This window comes from Lepus europaeus, chromosome 9, assembly GCF_033115175.1.
Source record: "Lepus europaeus isolate LE1 chromosome 9, mLepTim1.pri, whole genome shotgun sequence".
NCBI lineage: Eukaryota > Metazoa > Chordata > Mammalia > Lagomorpha > Leporidae > Lepus > Lepus europaeus.
Window position 1 is genome coordinate 94,706,715 of NC_084835.1, and position 19,219 is coordinate 94,725,933.

The 19,219-nt window shown below is 47.1% G+C and overlaps 1 protein-coding gene across 4 annotated transcripts in view; it reads left to right on the plus strand.

Moving 5' to 3' along the window:
• Positions 1-1,640: 1,640 nt before the first annotated feature.
• Positions 1,641-19,219, plus strand: part of ARK2N (arkadia (RNF111) N-terminal like PKA signaling regulator 2N) — a 93,616-nt gene continuing 76,037 nt past the window's right edge. Inside the window, exon 1 of one of the 4 annotated variants that reach the window (XM_062201610.1) lies at positions 1,641-1,770. The gene's annotated coding sequence lies outside the window, so the exon portion shown is untranslated. Of the gene's footprint in view, positions 1,771-2,099; positions 2,383-4,661; positions 4,682-19,219 lie in introns of those variants that run through there. The other 3 variants (XM_062201609.1, XM_062201612.1, XM_062201611.1) reach the window with 3 other exon arrangements.

A 19,219-nucleotide genomic window follows, 5' to 3' on the forward strand; every position in this document is an offset into this window, starting at 1 on the left:
CCAGTGGCAGGTATAGCAGGCATTTGGGGGAGAAAACCAGCAGATGGAAAATCTGTGTGTCTCTTTCAAGTAAATCAAAATAAATAAATAATTAGATCCTTTGTATTTACTTCCACTTCTTTTTCAGCAGTTACAGACTTTCCATACCATTACAGATTTGGGGAGCTCACTTGATTAGAATAAAGCTCTGGGAGCTGGTGCCAGAGCACCTGACCACCTGACGGGGGACAGAGCAGCCTCAGCCCATCAGCCCCCAGGACAGGAGGATCTGTGGGGGATGCCCCTCCAGGCCACTCCGCCTACCTGCTGCTCCACTTCTGTGACATCCTTCTGTACTGTTCCATTCCGGTTCCAGGGGAACTTGTCACTCTGGAAAGATGAGCCTGTTGGGATGGAAATGTCAGGGCATTCAGCCACCAGGAGGTGTGTGACCCAGAGCACTGCCACCACAGCCCCAGCAGGTGCCCAGAAACGTGCTTTGTAGGCAGGACTCTTCACTCACATCCACCATGAACCTGCAGGCACCTAGTAGGGGTCATCCGTGTTTGATAGACAGGGACCCAAGGGCTCGGAGGGGTTGCAGAACCACCCGGAGCTCACTTTGCTGGAGTGAGCAAAGTGGAGACAGCACCCGGTCCACATCACATCTCTCTTCGTGCCTTTCCCTCTCTGTCTCTGTAACTCTGCAAGTAAGTAAAATAAATAGCTTCTAAAAAAATGTTTTATTTGGCAAAAAGTCCCGGCGCGCTCTCCACCCACCCCAGGGAGGCGGTTGGTGGTTGCAGTTGAGAGAGGGTGCCCGAGTTGAGCTGGCTGTGTAAGAACCTAGCCTTCTACTTCTGCATGGGTCTTGCCCAGGTCACTGTGTGCCTCAGTTTCCACCACTGTGCAGTGGCCACAGCGTGGTCTGGAGGCTTCCCAGCAATGCAGATGCCTCCTGGGACAGCCTGCTCCTATGCCCCAGTGCCTGGTTTGAGTCCCTGCTCCCCCATTTCCGCTCCAGCTTCCTGCTAATGCGCACCCTGGCAGGCAGCAGGCGGGGAGGGTTCGTCTACTTGGACCCCTACTCCCACGTGAGAGACCCAGATGGAGCTCCAGGCTCCGGGCGGCTGCCTGGTCCAGCCCTGGCCATTGGGGTCATGTGCGGGGGCAGCCACGGGGGCCTCTTCCAAGTTTTGAGCACAGCTCCTTAAAGACTAAAGACCTTTCACGTGCTCCCCCTTTTTAGTCTTTGTCCCCCCCGGCCCCCCCGCCTCACTGATTGATTCAGGGAGCGCAGGCCTTGGCCAGATCTTGGGGTGCGAGGTTTGTCCTCAGCCCGGCGTGTTCTTTCCCGGGCAGCCCTCCACCCTCCAACTCCAGGGGGCCCGCGCGCCCACCCCAGCTTTCTCCGGTCGCACGTCTGGCAGGCTCCTCACGCCCCTGGCCCCCTCAGGGATGCGCTCCGAGAGCCCCTGGAGGGCGGGGCGCGTCCCGCTTGCAGCGCGGGCTCAGCGACTCCGCGGAGGTGGAAACGGGGGCGCCCGGGGCCGGGGCGGGGCGCGTCTCCCCCGCCGACGCCGTCTCTCCAGCAGGTGGGGCTCCAGCCGCGAGGCGAGCCGGGGTCCCGGCCAGAAACTTGCACAGGATGTTGGTGCCACTGCACGGGAAGAGCACCGCGGAGCAGCCCCGCGCCGAGCCGCTGGCGTTCGCCAAAAAGTAGGGAGAGGTGAGCGGGCTCCCGGCAGGAGGAGCTCCAATTCAGCCGCCGCGGGAAATCTTCGGGAGGGGGTGAGTACCGAGCAGCGCATGGAGAAGGGAGCGCCGTCTCTTTCTTGCGGCCCTGCTCTGGGCTCGCACTGACTGGCCTGCCCACCGGCAGGCAAGGACATTTCTAGAAGGCAGCCGCTTCAGCCGGAGGAGGGAGCGCGGGAAAGAAGCCGGTGAAGCCGGCGCCGGCGCGCCCGGCGCTCCGCAGCGGGAGGAGCTCGCGTCCACTCCCGCCAGATGGCGCTGTCCGGCTTCCTCCCGGCCTCCGCCTCCATCCCCGGCGGCTCTCGCTGCAGCGGCCGCTCTAGCCGGCCGACGCGGGCTCTGTGGTTCCGGGCGGAAGTGAGGAGCCGAGCGGAACGGCCTCTGGTGACATTTTCTTGGGGCGGCGCGGACGACTGAAGGGAATTGGTGGTGGAGGCTGCGGAGGCGGCGAGGTTCACTTTGGCCGCGGCGGGGGCTCTGACCGCGACCCTCTGTTCGCTGCCGGGGCCTGTGCCGAGGAGGAGAAGGCGGCGGCGGCCGTCGCTTCCCGAGTCACCGCGGCCGGGATTCCCGGCTTGGCGGGTCGGTGCGTGCCCCGACGGGGCGCGCGGAGCGGGCGAGAAGGCACGAAGCCGCCGCGGAGCACAGGTGAGGCGGGAAGCAGCTCAGGGCTGCGGCCTGGCCCGTGGGTCGAGCCGTGGGGACCGGGCTACATCCCAGGGAGGAGCGCGGGCCGCGGGCGAGGGCTCTGCGGCGTCCGGGCGCAGGGGTCGTGACGGGCCCGGCTGGTGGGTGCCGAGGACGGCACCCAGGCTCGGCGGGAGGCGCGGCCCGGGTGTAGGGGGGCTGCCGCGAGGGGCTCGGGTAGCTCCCACCCGCTGGCTTGCCTGCGGCCGGTGACCCTCGCGTCCTCCCGGCCGGGCCGAGTTGGCCGCCCCCCTTTTTTTCCTCCCTGTCCGGGCCGCCGGGGCCGTGTCGTGGCGGGGAGGCGGGAGGTGCCGCAGCCCCCCGGGCCGCGCGGCCCTGGAGTTGTCTCCCCGCAACTTTGCGGCTCGCGGGCCCGCGGCGGGGGAGGCGGTGGCGCCGGCTCGCCGAGTCCGCGGGCCGGGCTCTGGCGCTGCTACCTGCGCGGCCTCCTCGGCGCCACGGCTGCGGTGGCCGTGGCGGGGGGAGAAAAAGGCTTTGGCGGGCGCTTCCACTCCGACTCCCCGGATCCTTGGGAGACGTGTGTCAGTCTCCAAGGTTGACTTCTTCTGGGGAGTTTGTTAACTTGGCCTCGGAGCCGGCGAGGCTGTAAACCCGGCGACCCCCCGGTTGCAGGCTGCCGCCGTGCCTGACTCCCCAGAGCCGGCTCTGCTCTCCTCTCCTCCCCGGGTGCGCTTCGTACTTTTCCTGCCTCACGGCGCCGTCCGCCCTGTATTGTGCTATTTATGCAGCAGCCTCTGCTGGAGCCGCACGCCGTTTCTCACTTTTAAATTGTCCGATCCTCTGTCCCAAAATAGATGCGCACAGGTTGAAGGCAAGAGCGTCTGTATTGGTCGTCCCAGATCTCTGGCCGCTTGAGCAGTTCATGCTTAGATGTCCTTTTCGGTTTTTTTTTTTTCCTTCTTATTTTCTTTTGCCTGAGTTTTGGCTTTCTGAATCTTTCCACCAGGGGCTGAAAAACCCACTGATGATGCTTTATCATGGTCGGACCTCTTAATTACAGATACATATGGCCGTTCTGCTTCGGGTGTTATTCGGCGCTATCACTGGGCACATACGTGTTAAGTTTGGCTCATCTCTTTCTTCTCTTGGGGTATTTTAAGGATGGAAGCTGTTAACTTTCTGATGTAGTTTTGCTGATTCTGGCAGTCTGGATTTCTCCAGGAATCAGAGCCTTGCCTTTTGATTTAACAAGCATTTTTAGAGGCCCGCGATGAATAGTTGTTACCTGATGTCTTGAGGAGTCACAACGCTGGTATTTCAGTAGGCAGTACAACGTTTTGGCTGAGTGGTATGCCCAATACAATGCTAGTTGAACGCTTGGTAAACAAAATTATGAATTAAATTTGCATTCAGGAAACCAAGGTGGAATTGATTGCAGTGACCTGTATGCTACTTTAAAAGGAACCTTAATGAGATTTTCTAAGTTCTATTAAATGAGAGATAAAAATATTTCTTAGATATTTCTAAATCAGGTTTCTATAGACTGCTTTTCAGTACCACTGTAATCTTAAATCTTCAGACCTCATCTTTTCCTTAATGTTAACATGTTGCTGATGCAAACTTTGAAATAGGTGTATTGAATCTGAAAGGCAGGGAAAGACTTCAAGAACTTCCTTCAACCTAAGGGACCAACTAAATCGATTTCTTAATGGGATTTTTTTCTCCCCAACACTTGTTTATGGAAGGTAGGATGGACTGGATTTGGGAGCTGGAAACTGCTCATTGTTAGCTTCCTATTAAGCTAACAGTGTAGTAGTTATGCCACTGCTTTAGGTTATAGTACTCTTTCATGCATACACGTGAGAGTAACTATCGTAATCTGTTTTGTAGCTTTCATGATTAATTCAAGGTCTTGTATTAAAGATAAAACTCAGCTTCAGGCTCTAAATTAATGGAATTCTGTTAAAATAGTGCTCAATATATGTCCTTTAAAAAGGTGTCTTTTTTTGTTTTAATTTTTATTTATTTGAAAAGCAGAGTTACAGAAGGAGAAGTAGGAGAGAGAAAGATTATCTTTCATCTGCTGGTTCACTCTCCAGATGGCCCCAACACCCTGGGCTGGGCCAGGTGGAGCCAGGAGCTTCTTCCTAGTTTGCCGATTGGATGGCAGAGGCCCAAGCATTCTGGCCGTCTTCTGCTGCTTTCCTGAGCGCATTAGCAGGGAGCTGGATCGCAAGTGGAGCAGTCGGGACTGGAACTGGCACCCATATGGCGTGCTGGCACCACAGGCCCCTTAAAGGTGTCTTAATGTTTATGTTGACATTGATATTTTAAATCTCTTTAGGACTGGTAATTTCTGTGAGCTTGTGTGGTTGCTTATTCATTGTTTTGTCAGGATCCTCAGTCTTAAGATTTTGTTCTGATACTTGCATGAATGAACTTGATGTAGAGTACAGGCAATCTGCTAATTTTTTCCTTTCTTTTTAAAGTTTGGAGGTGGTATATATTTATACTAGAGACCCAAACCTTAATGTTCAGTTACTTTGTAAACCATCTTAGACTTTCCTCATTTTCCGACACATACATGAAAATACTTTCATATTTACTGAAGTGACAGTATTTGAGAAAACCTATAAATGATTACAAATCTACAGTTCATGTGTTTTGAAGCATACTGATTCCAGTATTACATTATTTTAGGAAAGAGTTTGGGACCAAATGAAATTTCTTGGGTAGTTGTAAATAGGAAGGGAAAATGAAATAGACATACTAAAAAGCTGTGGGGCTGAAAAAGAGAAGCGCTGTGGAGAAAGCATGGAAGACAGCACATCCATGTGAAACCTTTATTCTTGCCACACTAATTTATTGATTGCTTCCTCTGTGCCAGCAGTGCTCTAGTTGCAGGTGCTGTAGTGAATGAGACCAATAAGATCACGGTGCTCAAGGAATTTAAACTTTTTTTTTTTATTAAGATTTATTTTATTTATTTGAAAGGCAGAGTTACGGAGAGAGAGAGAGGGAGAGGTCTTGCATCCACTGTTCACTTCCCATATGGCCGCAATGTACAGGGCTGGACCAGTCTGAAACCAGGAGCCAGGGGCTTCTTACAGGTCCCCCACATGGGTGCAGGATTCCAAGGACTTGGGCCATCCTCTGCTGCTTTCCTAGATGCATTAGCAGGGGGCTGGATTAGAAGTGGAGCAACCACAGATGGCTTTACTTGCTTTCCCACAATGCCTGGTCCCAGGAACTTAAATTTTTTTTTTTTTTTAAAGATTTATTTATTTGAAAATCAGTTACACAAAGAGGAAGAGACAGAGATCTTCCATCCGCTGGATCCGCTGGTTCACTCCCCAAATGGCTGCAACTATCAGGGCTGGGCCAGGCCTAAGCCAGAAGCCCAGATCTTCTGGGTCTCGCTTGTAGATGTGGGGCTGAGCACTTGCTTCCTCTGCTTTCACAGGTACAATAGCAGGGTGATGGATTGGAAGTAGAGCAGCTGGGACCCAAACTAGCGCTCCAAGAAACAAAACTTTTTTTTTTTTTCCAAGATTCATTTATTTGAGAGGTAGAATTACACACAGAGAGAGAGAGCATGAGAGAGAGAAACAGAGAGAAAGGTCTTCCAGCTGCTTGTTCACTCCCTAAATGGCTGAAACGGTCAGAGCTGGGCTGATCTGAAGCCAGGAGCCTGGACCTTCTTCTGGGTCTCCTACATGGGTGCAGGGGCCCAAGCATTTGGTCCATCCTCTGTTGCTTTCCCAGGCCATAGCAGAGAGCTGGATTGGAAGAGGAACAGCTGGGACTCGAACTGGGCCCATATGGAATGCTGGTGTGTCAGGTAGAGGCTTAGCCCACTGTGCCATAGTGTTTTCCCCAACTTTTTCTTTCTTTTTTAAAGATTTATTTATTTCTTTGAAAGGCAAAGTTAGAGATAGGGAGAGACAGAGAATCTTCCATCCACTGGTTCACTTCCTGAATATCTGCAGCAGCTGGAGCTGTGCTGATCTAAAGCCAGGAGCTTCTTCCAGGTTCTCCATCTGGGTTGACAGGGTACCAAATACTTGGGTCATCTTCTGCTGCTTTCCCAGGAGCATTAGCAGGGAGCTGGATTGGAAATGGAGCAGCCAGGACTCAAACCGGCATTCATGGGGTACAGCTTTATTTGCTAGACCATAGCGCCAGCCCTGGAACCTGGTTTGAGAGGGATTTCCATTTGAGCACTCCAGGCTGGAAAATAGCCTAAACAGTCATGGTATCTATATCTATACTCTTGAATGGTTAAGTGGGGCCTTTGGCTTGAGTTTTCAGAGGGATTAATAGGGTAGGTGGAGGTAGGGCCTTAGCCTGCTGAAAGGTTATGAATTTTCATCTAGGGAAGAAAAAACCTGTGGAATATGAAGGATGAGGTAGGCATTCTTTTTTAGAGGATTTTCTGCATTGAGCCTTATGTTCATAGAGTAAAAATTTCATTTTGGGTGGTTTCTTGTTTATCAGCTTAAAAAGGTTTTGATAGTTACTTTGCTTTAGCTGTCAAATTCCAGTTTGGAATTATTGTTACAAAACTTTTTTTTTTAAAGATTTATTTATTTGAAAGGCAGAACTACAGAGAGGCAGAGAAAGTCCTCCATCTGCTGGTCCACTCCCGAAACAGCCAAAGCTGGGCCAATCCGAAGCTGGGAGCCAGGAGTCTCTCCTGGGCCCCTCGATGCGGCCACAGGGGCCCAAGGACTTGGGCCATCCTCTACTGCCCTCCCAGGTCTTAGCAGAGAGCTCGTTCAGTACTGGAGCAGCCGGGACTTGAACCGACACCCATATGGGATGCCAGCAGTGCAGGCGGCGGCTTTACCTGGCATGCCACAGCGCTGGCCCCAGCCTTTATTCTTTTAATTAATTAAATTAATTTTTGAAAGATTTATTTATTTTATCTGAAAGAGTTACGCAGAGAGAGAAGGAAAGGCAGAGAGAAAGAGATCTTCCACCCGCTGGTTCACTCCCCAGTTGGCTGCGACGGCCGGAGCTGTGCTGGTCTGAAGCCTGGAGCCAGGAGCGTCTTCTGGGTCTCCCACGTCTGCGCAGGGGCCCAAGGACTTGGGCCATCTTCTACTGCTTTCCCAGGCCACAGCAGAGAGCTGGATCTGAAGTGGAGCAGCGGGGACTCAGACTTTGCCTATATAGGATGCTGACACTGCAGACGGCGGCTTTACCTGCTACGCCACAGCACCAGCCCCTAGCTTTTATTTTTATTTGTACCTTTCCTTACTGTTTCAGAGTTCTTCTGATTGAAATCAAGGGCGGGAAGCAGTGTTTTCTGCTCTGTGTGGGCAGCTTGTCTCAGCAGAGGTGGGATTGATGTTCAGTCATTTTGTTTTCACACTCAGCTCACAGGGCCTTGTGACCTTATGGTAAAAGGGAGGAGAAAGGTGAAAAGAAGTGTTTTGCTTGTTTTCTCTTTGTATTCCTGAATTGCTGGCCAAGAGATTCAGTGGAACATACTAATAGCAACTGATAGTAAATGTGATTTTAAGAACCTTAGTATGGTAGGTGTGACTCAGATTTGGTTGTCTTATTAAGGATTTGTGGCTTTAATGTATAGTGCTTGTTTTGTTTCTTGTTCTCTTTCGTGTCTTTATTCAAAATAAGGGAAACTCCTTCCTCTTTGCTTAGACTTTAAATTGTGGAGGTGATGTAAGTCCCTAAATTATTAACTTGGCTTTATTTAATTTTAAAACAGCTGTATGAGTATTTTCTAATTCAGTGAAGAGTAATCAAAAGTAGAAGTATATCAGTAGACCTTACTTCTTGTGTATGTGGAGGGTGTTAAACCTGGGTAAATTAAAAATCCAGTTACTGAGCACTTCTGTGCCAGGTGGGGATGGATGCATAGATAAAAGAAAGTTTCTGGGGCTGGCGCTGTGGCATAGAGGGTAAAAACCACCTCCTGAAGTGCTGGCGCTCTGCTTCTTAGCCAGCTCTCTGCTGTGGCCTGGGAAAGCAGTGGAAGATGGCCCACCCAGGTCCTTGGCCCCCTGCACCCACGTGGGAGACCCGGAAGAAGCTCCTGGCTCCGGATCGTTGTGGCCAGTTGGGGAGTGAACCATCGAATGGAAGATCGACCTCTCTCTCTCTCTGCCTCTCCTCTCTCTGTGTAACTCTGACTTTCAAATAAATAAATAAATCTTTTTTTTTTTTTTTTGACAGGCAGAGTGGACAGTAGAGGGAGACAGAGAGAAAGGTCTTCCTTTTTGCCGTTGGTTCACCCTCCAATGGCCGCCGCGGTAGGTGCGCTGCGGCCGGCGCACCGCGCTGTTCCGATGGCAGGAGCCAGGTGCTTCTCCTGGTCTCCCATGGGGTGCAGGACCCAAGCACTTGGGCCATCCTCCACTGCACTCCCGGGCCACAGCAGAGAGCTGGCCTGGAAGAGGGGCAACCAGGATAGAATCCGGCACCCCAACCGGGACTAGAACCCGGTGTGCTGGCGCTGCAAGGTGGAGGATTAGCCTAGTGAGCCGCGGCGCCGGCCTCATAAATAAATCTTAAAAAAAAAAAAAAAAAAAGTTTCTGCTTGAGGAACTCAGTCTAGTGAACAAGATGATTTCTGAGTTTCTTTCCTATTCTAAACTGTGGAGAAGAGAAAGTAGGGATAGAGAAGCAAAGTGCTGTATAACAAAACAACTGCAATGTGGAGTTAGTCTTTTCCTTTAAAAAATGATTTTAGATTAGATATTAGAAAATAGTATTTTTTGTAAGTAGGTTTTTAAACTTAAATGATTGAGGAGTGTTCTTTTTTTGCAAATACTTTTTACCTCTGCCTGGAATTCAAGCCTGTGTTTTAGTAAATTAGTTCTGCTTATTCCAAGAGCAATGAAATTAAATGTTAAAATTTACAGCAGCTGTTCCTAAGAATGTATGTAAACTAGGATTGTGATCAAGTATTAGTATAAAAATTGTTTTCCTTAGCATGATTAACATTAGAGAAACAAGACAACAAGGGGATCAGAAGATTGTTTTTTTAAAGAGCTGTCTGGTTTAAAAAAACGACTTATGTCTAGAGTCAGCCTCATAATTTGAGAAAGGTATTGTTGGGGATAGGGAAGTAGGGTATGGGCTAAAACTTTAGGAAAAACAGCACTGTTTTCCTTTTGTGTTAAGAACAAAAACTTCATTTGGTTAAATTTTAAATAGTATCTTGTCTGCCTTAGTTTTAACTTAACATAGAAGCCTATCTAAAATTAACAATTTATCAAGGGTTTCCCATCTCAGCTTCCCTCCCTGCCCAGTCCACTGAACATTTTGCAGTTAGCCTGAGGATATTTGTGTAGTGGATAAATTTTTGACAACATTTGTCTTGGGGTCCTCAGGATCCATCTTTGTGTGGATTGTTTTTCTAGGGAGATAGCAAATGGCCAGAAATCTTGGAGGAAACTCAGAACCGATGTTTCAAATTAATCTTGAGTTACCCTGATGGTGTTTTCAATACTCTAGAGGGTCTCTTATTAGCAGCAGTGCACTTTTTGCATTTGGTAGCTTACTTGGCTTTCTGCTTGATGCTAATTTATTCACAGCCCTGATGTTGGGCCAGATAGATGCCAGAAGTGGTAGTGTCTGCACTGTGAGGTGATTTGAGCAGCCATTGTCACTCTTAGTCTATTTATAGCGCTTATATCAGTGGAGAAAAGGTTGGCTGGCAAGGAAGCAAAGCCGCTCTCTCCTCCTGGTTGCAATTTCACAGTTTGTATTTCAGTTCCGGGTAGGCCAAATCTAGCACATTATGGACAGATATAGTATACCGTATTAATTATAGTGTTCTTTTTGTGTACTCTAACCCTTTAATACTCACGGTGTTTCAGTCAGCTTCACTTTTTTTTTTTTTTTAATATTTTATTTTGTTTATTTACTTGAAAGAGTTTCGAATAGAGAGAGAGTCAGAGTCTTCCATCCACTCCCCAACTGGCTGCAATGCCAGCTGCATTGATCCAAAGCCAGGAGCTTCTTCCAGGTCTCCCATGCAAGTGCAGGGGCACAAGGACTTGGGCCATTTTCTGTTGCTTTCTCAGACCCATAGCAGAGAGCTGTATCGGACGTAGAGCAGCCAGGACTCGAACCTTGCCCATATGGGATGCCTGCACTGCAGGCAGCAACTTTACTTGTTAGGCTCAGCGCCAGCCCCAGCTCTTGAAGGGCCAGTCATTATCACATTGAAAAATAGTATTGTAACATGAAAGTGCTTGGATTTCTCCATAATCTACTAAATGTGTTTTACATTTGTTCACATCAAGAGCCATATAAAATCTGGGCATTACTTCATAATCTCTAAGTTCCCCCTTTAGTTTTTTTTCCTTGCAAACTATGTTGAAGAAATGGATGAGTGGTCCCCCGCTGGGATTTGCCAGTTACATTCTTGTAGTGGTAGTAAACTTATTCCTCTGACTCCTTGGTTTCTTGTTAATTGGTCTTAGATTTATTTATTTATTTATTTATTGACAGGCAGAGTGGATAGTGAGAGAGAGAGAGACAGAGAGAAAGGTCTTCCTTTTTGCCGTTGGTTCACCCTCCTATGGCCGCTGCGGCCGGTGCATCGTGCCGATCCGAAGCCAGGAGCCAGGTGCTTCTCCTGGTCTTCCAAGCGGGTGCAGGGCCCAAGCACTTGGGCCATCTTCCACTGCCTTCCCGGACCATAGCAGAGAGCTGGCCTGGAAGAGGGGCAACCGGGATAGAATCCCGCGCCCCAACCGGGATAGAATCCGGCGCCCCAACCCGGACTAGAACCCGGTGTGCCGGCGCCGCAAGGCGGAGGATTAGCCTGTTAAGCCATGGCGCCGGCCTGGTCTTAGATTTAGAAGCTTGATCAGATTCAGTTTCTTTATTGAATGTTCTCTCAATTTTTTTTCTTTTATGTGTGGGGAAGATACTTTCCAGATGATTTTGTGTGCTTGGATCAGGAGACACAATGTTTGGTTCCTCTCAGTGATGCTAGAAGTTGTTGGTGATCATTGCCGGGTTTCATTAATTAGTTACTCATAGTTCCTCACTCTGAATCCTTTACATCATTCTGAGTTTGAGTCTTTTACTCATATGTTCGGTCTTATATCACCTCTTCAGACTCTTGCTTTTGAGAGTTAATGAAAGGATGTATTGCTATTTCTACCACATGGTGTTTTTATTTCAGTCCTAATCTTTGGTTCTGCACTGGCCAAGATATCCATGCCACAATTTCTCAGTAGAGAAACTAACCCCAAGCTTGCCAATAATTAAAGACAGAATTTGAGTATTGGTGCTTATTTTAAGATAAGCTTTAAGATAAATAAGGTTACTGTTTTCTATGTAAATTAGTGTTTGTATTTAGAAATTAGAAAAGAGATTATTTTTTCTGTTTCAGGATTGGGAACATACCTAGAACTGAGCATCAGAGGGGAGGGACCTCCATTTTGATTTTGAGTAGGATACTGCTTTCATCTTAAGTTTTATTATGGCTTAAGATAGTTTCATAGTGTCTGATTTGCATTTTTGCTTGAACACAATCACTATACGTACTAGACCAAATAATAAGGAAGCAGCTTTACTAAGTTCTTAACTATTTATGTCAGTTTTTATCTTAATTTTTTAAAATATTTTTTTAAAAAATTATTTATTTGAAAGGTGGAGTTACAGAGGTAGAGGTAGAGGCAGAGAGAGAGAGGGAGGGAGGGAGGGAGGGAGGGCGGGAGAGAGGGGTAGGTGTCTGACATCCGTTGGTTCACTCCTCAAATGGAGGCAACTGCTGGAGCTGGGCCGATCCTAAGCCAGGAGCCTAGAGCTTCTTATGTGAGTGCAGGGGCCCAAGGACTTGGGCCATCTTCTACTGCTTTCCCAGGCACGTTAGCAGAGAGCTGGATTGGAAGTGGAGCAGCTGAGACTCAATCAGGCGCCTATATGGTATGGCAGCACTGCAGGCAGTGGCTTTATCTGCTACGCCATAGCTCTCTACAGCTCCGGCCCCTGTCTTAGTTTTATGTCGAAAGATATGTTACTCTCTGAGAAATCATTTTGATTCTATGTATTGGAATATATTTTATATAAAAGGGGTTAATATTTTTAAGCATATGAGTTATTTAATTAGTGGTCTTGGTGGTTTTAAAAATAGATTGTTCATCATTTCAATAAATATTGAATATTCATTTCATGTTAGGAACTGTGAGTCAATTGAAGTAATTAACATGATCCTTGTTTCCATGAGAGAGCACAGTATATGTTTCCACGAGGGAGGGACTGAAAAAACATTTACACAAATAACTTGTTTCTTTTCTGTTGCTTTTCTTATAATGTGCTATTTATCCTCTGTCTTTCTTGGACTTAAATTTTCTCAATTGTTGTTTTATATGTATTTGCTTTAAAAATCACCCTTGTGCAGCAGTGTGTTTGTATCACCATCAGAACAATCAGTTAATAATTGTTGAGTGTTAATTTTCTTGCATGATTACTAGTGTGATTCTCTTACCATTGAATTTTCCCAATACTCCACTGATAACCGACTGCTTTAACACTGAGCTGACTTAAGTCTTTTGATGACATTAGACCAAACTAGCAGGAATTGGACATACAGTGTTGTTCAGAAGTCCTGCTTTATTCCAGTTTTATCTTCATGTGTTGCAGTTTGTGTCTTAGTTTCTAGTCTGAATGTCCCCTATCTTTGTTCATTTTTTTCTTTTTTAAAAGATTTTGTTTATTTATATGAGAGGTAGAGTTACAGAAAGAGAGGGAGAGATACAACTCTTCCATCCACCGTCTCACTCCCTAAATGACCACAATGGCTGGAGCTGGGCCATTTTGGAGCCAGGAGCTTCTTTCGGGTCTCCTGTGTTAATACAGGGGCCCCAGCACTTGGGTCATCATCCACTGCTTTCCCAGTCCATAAGCAGAGAAGTAGGGCAGCTGGGACACCAACTGGCACCCACAAAGGATGCTGGCGAAACAGGCAGAGGCTTAGCCTAATATGTCACAGCACTGGCCCCCTACCTCTGTTCTTTATATTTAAAAAACAGTGCCTACTAAAACTTGAAAAGCTGTTATTAACTTGTAAGCATCAAGGTGTAAAGTTGGCAAAGGAAAGAGCTGAGAGTGGTTTCCTTCCTTCCCCTTCCTTCCCCTTCCTTTCCCTTTCCTTTCCTTTCCTCCCCTCCCCTCCTCTCCCCTCCTTTCCTTCCTTCCTTTTTTATTTTATTTTAATTAATTAATTTATTTATTTGAAAGAGAGTTACAGAGAGAGGTAGAGACAGAGAGGTCTTCCATCCACTGGTACATTCCCCAGATGGCCGCAACGGCTGGAGCTGTGCCGTTCCGGAGCCAGGAGCTTCTTCCGGGTCTCCCACGTGAGTGCAGGAGCCCAAAGACTTGGACCATCTTCTACTGCTTTCCCAGGCCATAACAGAGAGCTGGATCAGAAGTGGAGCAGCTGGGACTAGAACCGGCGCCCATATGGAGGCTGGCGCTTCAGGCCAGGGTTTTAACCTGCTGCGCCACCACGCCGGCCCTCTTTATTTTTTTAAAGATTTACTTTATTTATTTATTTGAAAGTCCGAGTTACATGGAGAGAGGGAGAGAGAAGTCTTCCATTCACTGGTTCACTCCCCAATTGGCTGCAACAGCCGGAGCTGTGTCGAGCCGAAGCTAGGAGCCAGAAGCTTCTTCCAGGTCTTCTCACGCCATTGCAGGAGCCCAAGCACTTGGGCCATCTTCTACTGTTTTCTCAGGCCAGAGCAGAGAGTTTTATTGGAAGTGAACAGCTGAGACTCGAACCGGCACCCATATGGGATGCTGGCACTAAAGGCAGCAGCTTAACCCCCTGTGCCACAGCGCCGGCCCTGAGAGTGGTTTCATTTTATTATTTTTTAAATTTTTGTTAGATTTAAATAATTTTAATTATTTTATTAGGAAGGCAGAAAGAGAGGGAGAGATTTTTGACCTGCTGGTTTACTCCTTGAGTTCCCACAACAGCCAAAGCCAGGTGCCTAGAACGCAGTCTGAATGTCCCACATGGGTAGCAAGGACACACATATTTGAGTCATTATCAGCTGCCTCCCAAAGTGCTCGTTAGCAGAAGTTAGAGTTGGAAGCAGAGCTGGGACTTAATACCAGTCACTGTGATATGGCTTGTGATGTGGCTTGTTGACAGCAGCATCAAACACCCACCCTAATTTTTTACTTTAAATAGTAATTATTTTCACTTTATTTGAAAGGGAGAGAGACACAGATCTTCCATACACTGGTTCACTTCTCAAATGCCTCCATGGCCAGAATTGGGCCAGGCCCAAGCCACAGGAGCCAAGTACTCAATACAGTCTCTCACATGAGTGGCAGGGACCCAAGTATTTTTAGACATTACTACTGCCACCTGGAATGTGCTTCAGCAGGAAGCTGGATCGGAAACAGAAGAGCCATGGCTCAAATGAGGCACTTGGATATGGGAATCGGCTATCCCAAGAGGCATCTTAACCACTTTGTCAAACGCCAGCACCAAGGGTGATTTTTAAAAAAATATTTATTTGTTTGAAAGGCAGAGGCATAGAGAGATGGAGAAAGAAGTCTTCCGTTCGATGTGAGTTCATTCCCCAAAGGCTGCAACAGCTGGAGCTGTGCCCATCTGAAGCCAGGAGCTAGGAACTTCTTCCAGGTCTTCCAAAAAGGTGGCAGGGGTCCAAGCACTTGGGCCATCTTCTAATGCTTTCCCAGGCCATAACAGAAAGCTGGATTGGAAGTGGAGCAGCCGGAGCTTGAACTGGCACCCATATGGGATGCCGGCTCTATAGGTGGTAGCTTTACCCATGATGCCACAGCTCACCCCCCTAAGGGTGATTTTAAGATACAAAATTTGATTGCTATAGATTTTGTTTTTGAAAATCTTGGTATTCCTTTAAAAAATAAGCAGTAGATAGGAATTATAATGTTTTAGGACATAATTGTATTAGAGACAGAGACTTACTACTTTGAAGTTTACCTGCATTCTTGTTGGTGGGCTTGTCCCAGATATAAACATTTTTTTAAAATTTTATTTATTTATTTTTTTTATTTTTGACAGGCAGAGTGGATAGTGAGAGAGAGACAGAGAGAAAGGTCTTCCTTTTTGCCGTTGGTTCACCCTCCTATGGCCGCCGCGGTAGTGCGCTGCGGTCGGCGCACCGCGCTGATCCGATGGCAGGAGCCAGGTGCTTCTCCTGGTCTCCCATGGGGTGCAGGGCCCAAGCACTTGGGCCATCCTCCACTGCACTCCCGGGCCACAGCAGAGAGCTGGCCTGGAAGAGGGGCAACCGGGACAGGATCGATGCCCCGACCGGGACTAGAACCCGGTGTGCCGGCGCCGCAAGGTGGAGGATTAGCCTAGTGAGCCGTGGCGCCGGCCTTAAATTTTATTTTTAAAAATATTTACTTATTTATTTGAAAGGCAGAGGTACAGAGAAAGAGATCTTCTGTCTTCTGGTTTAGTCTCCAAATGCTCCAACAGCCAGGGCTGGACCAAGGCGAAGCCAGGAGCTTCTTTTAGGTATCCTATGAGGGTGGTAGGGGCTCAAGTACTTGAGGATAACTTCCACTGCTTTTCCTGGGGCATTAGCAGGGAGCTGGATCAGAAATAGAGCAGCTGGGACTCAAACTCTGATATGGGGTGCTGGTGTTGCATACACAGCTTAGCTCACAACAGCCCCAAAAAAGTAATTTTAGGCACTTAAAAAAAGTAGAGAACAATGGAATGTGAGTGAGAAGAGGTATTTAATGTGTTTAGAGGAGGCCTTTTGCTATGGTCTGAAGGTGTGTATCTTCTCACATTCATGAATCCTAACCCCCAAGGTGATACCAGAAATAGTGACTAGGTCCTGAGGGCTTTGCTTACGTGATTGGGATGAGTGCCATTATAAAAAGGACCAGAGAGACTCCTTGCCCTTGTCCCTTCCACTGTGTGAGATCATAGCAAGAAGGTGGTCTGTGAACTAGGAAACGAGTTACTAGATTTGTTTCCTGCCCCTTGAAGATGAGGCTGGAAATACATGAAGAAGGCATCCTAACCTCAGAGAGAACTGGGGGTATGCTTTCTTGGCAGGGGGATTGCAAAGTACAGAAACTCATGAGTCAGAAAAGATCTTTGTGTGTGGTGAGATCTGGAGCCCAGTGAAGGAAAATGATGCTAAAAATGAGATTTGAGTGACAGACATACCTTGTAGGCCTTAAAGAAATTAAAATTTTAACTAGAAACGTATAGCAAGACTATAGGTATAGGCAAGGAGCAGTCAGTCTTGTTTACATTTTTAACTGCGAAATGTAGCTGTGCTTTGATTTAGTGCAGAAAGTACAAATATTGTATATTTGTGGACAACCAAATTCTAAATATGTTAGAAAAAAGTTTTTAAAGGAGCCTGTATTAAATAAAACATTATAATTTGTTTTTCATATTTTTAAAAAGATCGTTTCTTCGCTAGGCGGAGAAATCTTCCTCTACTGATTCATTCCCCAAATGCCCATAACAGCCCGGGTTGGACCAGGCTGAAACCAGTAGCCCTGAGCTCCATCCAGGTCTCTCCCACATAGGGATGTCAGGGTCCCAAGTACTTGGGCCATCATCTGCTGCCTTCCTAGGCAGGAAGCCAGAGTAGAAGCAGAGTAGCTGAGGCTCAGCTGGCACTCTGAATATGGGATGCTGGAGTCCCTCCCAACTGGTCCTTAACCCCCAGTGTACCATGAAGCCTGCTACAAAACCTTATCTTTTTTTTTTTTTTTTTTTTTGGACAGGCAGAGTGGACAGTGAGAGAGAGACAGAGAGAAAGGTCTTCCTTTTGCTGTTGGTTCACCCTCCAATGGCCGCTGCGGTAGGCGCGCTGCGGCTGGCCGGCGCACCGCGCTGATCCGATGGCAGGAGCCAGGTGCTTCTCCTGGTCTCCCATGGGGTGCAGGGCCCAAGCACTTGGGCCATCCTCCACTGCACTCCTGGGCCACAGCAGAGAGCTGGCCTGGAAGAGGGGCAACCGGGACAGGATCGATGCCCCGACCGGGACTAGAACCCGGTGTGCCGGCGCCGCAAGGTGGAGGATTAGCCTAGTGAGCCGCGGCGCCGGCCACAAAACCTTATCTTTTGAACGTACACTGTAATTTCTCTTTTGTAAGATCTAGATATTCCAAGTATTCATGTTTGGTTCAAGAAGGCTGCTTATGTAGTATGATCTAGTCTTAAGCTGAGGTTGGAAATTCATAAACTGTTCTAAATATATCTACCTAAATGTATCTAAAGATATCTTGGTCATTGACCTACATATTCTTTTCTTAGCAGTGAGGATTGTACATTTCAGGTTAGCGGTGAGCAATAATTAATAAAAATAGAATGTTCTGAAAACCTAAATAGAATTGTTTAGAGATAGTTGATAGCATGGGTAGACTGTTTATCCTATAGTGTTTTAAAATTACAATTTTTTGGAAAGCTTACAAATATTCATCAATTTATTTTGACAAATCCTTTAATTCCTGAAGCATTCTTTTGGTGTGTGTGCATGCGTGCGTGTGTATATTTAATAAGCTTGCCTCAATCTTTTTTTGCTTTTTTTGTATTTCTTTAAACTTTTTAAACACATTGAGGTCTTGGCTAATTCATTGAGATTATTTATGCCATGTCTGGGATTTGCCAGCAGCAGCAGTGATAGATACCCTGTAGTGCACACGGAAGGCACTAGTTTTCAGTGCTGAGAAGAAAAGGCCAGCATAATGCAGATTGCTCCCATTGGCTTTGTCTATGAAGTCTGGAAGTGGAGCTATTAACTGCAGTGTTATTATTTTTTTTTTTTGCATGCTCTGATTGATCCCTAAAATCTACAAAGATATTTTTGCAAAAGATGGTTATAATAGGTGTCCATATATGCACCATCTACATTTATTTACAAGCAAAATGAAATTTAATATGTTCATTTATCTATGACAAATCAAATGTGCAACTGCTCTTGCCTGGTTGGATCCAGGGGCTTAATCTGATGTTATGTGGGTGCTACTTTCCTCTTTTTATGTTGGCTCTGAGTATTGCCTTTGAGCTTCCATTTTCAGCCAGGATTTTTTCTTAGGAGGGCTGTCAGTTGCTAGCAGCTCCAGGCTAACAAGCTTCTTCAGCATTTAAAAAAAAATTAGTAGACTTTATTTTTTTAGGGTAGTTTTAGGTTTGTACAAAAAACCTTAAACTACAGTTTTTCTGTTATCCCCTTCCAGTTTGTCCTGTTGACATCCTGCTTTAATTTGATGTGTTAGAATTGATGAGCCGCTGGCGCCGTGGCTTAACAGGCTAATCCTCCGCCTTGCGGCGCCAGCACACTGGGTTCTAGTCCCGGTTGGGGCTCCGGATTCTATCCCAGTTGCCCCTCTTCCAGGCCAGCTCTCTGCTATGGCCTGGGAGTGCAGTGGAGGATGGCCCAAGTGCTTGGGCCCTGCACCTGCATGGGAGACCAGGAGAAGCACCTGGCTCCTGGCTTTGGATCAGCGAGATGCGCTGGCCGCAGTGGCCATTGGAGGGTGAACCAACGGCAAAAAGGAAGACCTTTCTCTCTGTCTCTCTCTCTCTCACTATCCACTCTGCCTGTCCAAAATAAATAAATAAATAAAATAGAATTGATGAGCCAATGTGGATGCATTACTGAAGTCCATAGTTCACATTAGGATTCACTGTTTTTTGTGTTGACTAACAGATCCTTTGTTGAATAACACTGAATAACAGTTCTGTGTATTTGGAGAAGTGCATGATGCAGTTATCAGCATCCACTACCAGAGTAGTTCATTTATTAAAATTGTACCACAAGGCTTGTATTAGGGTTTCTCTTTGTGGTGTACATTCTAGAGGTCT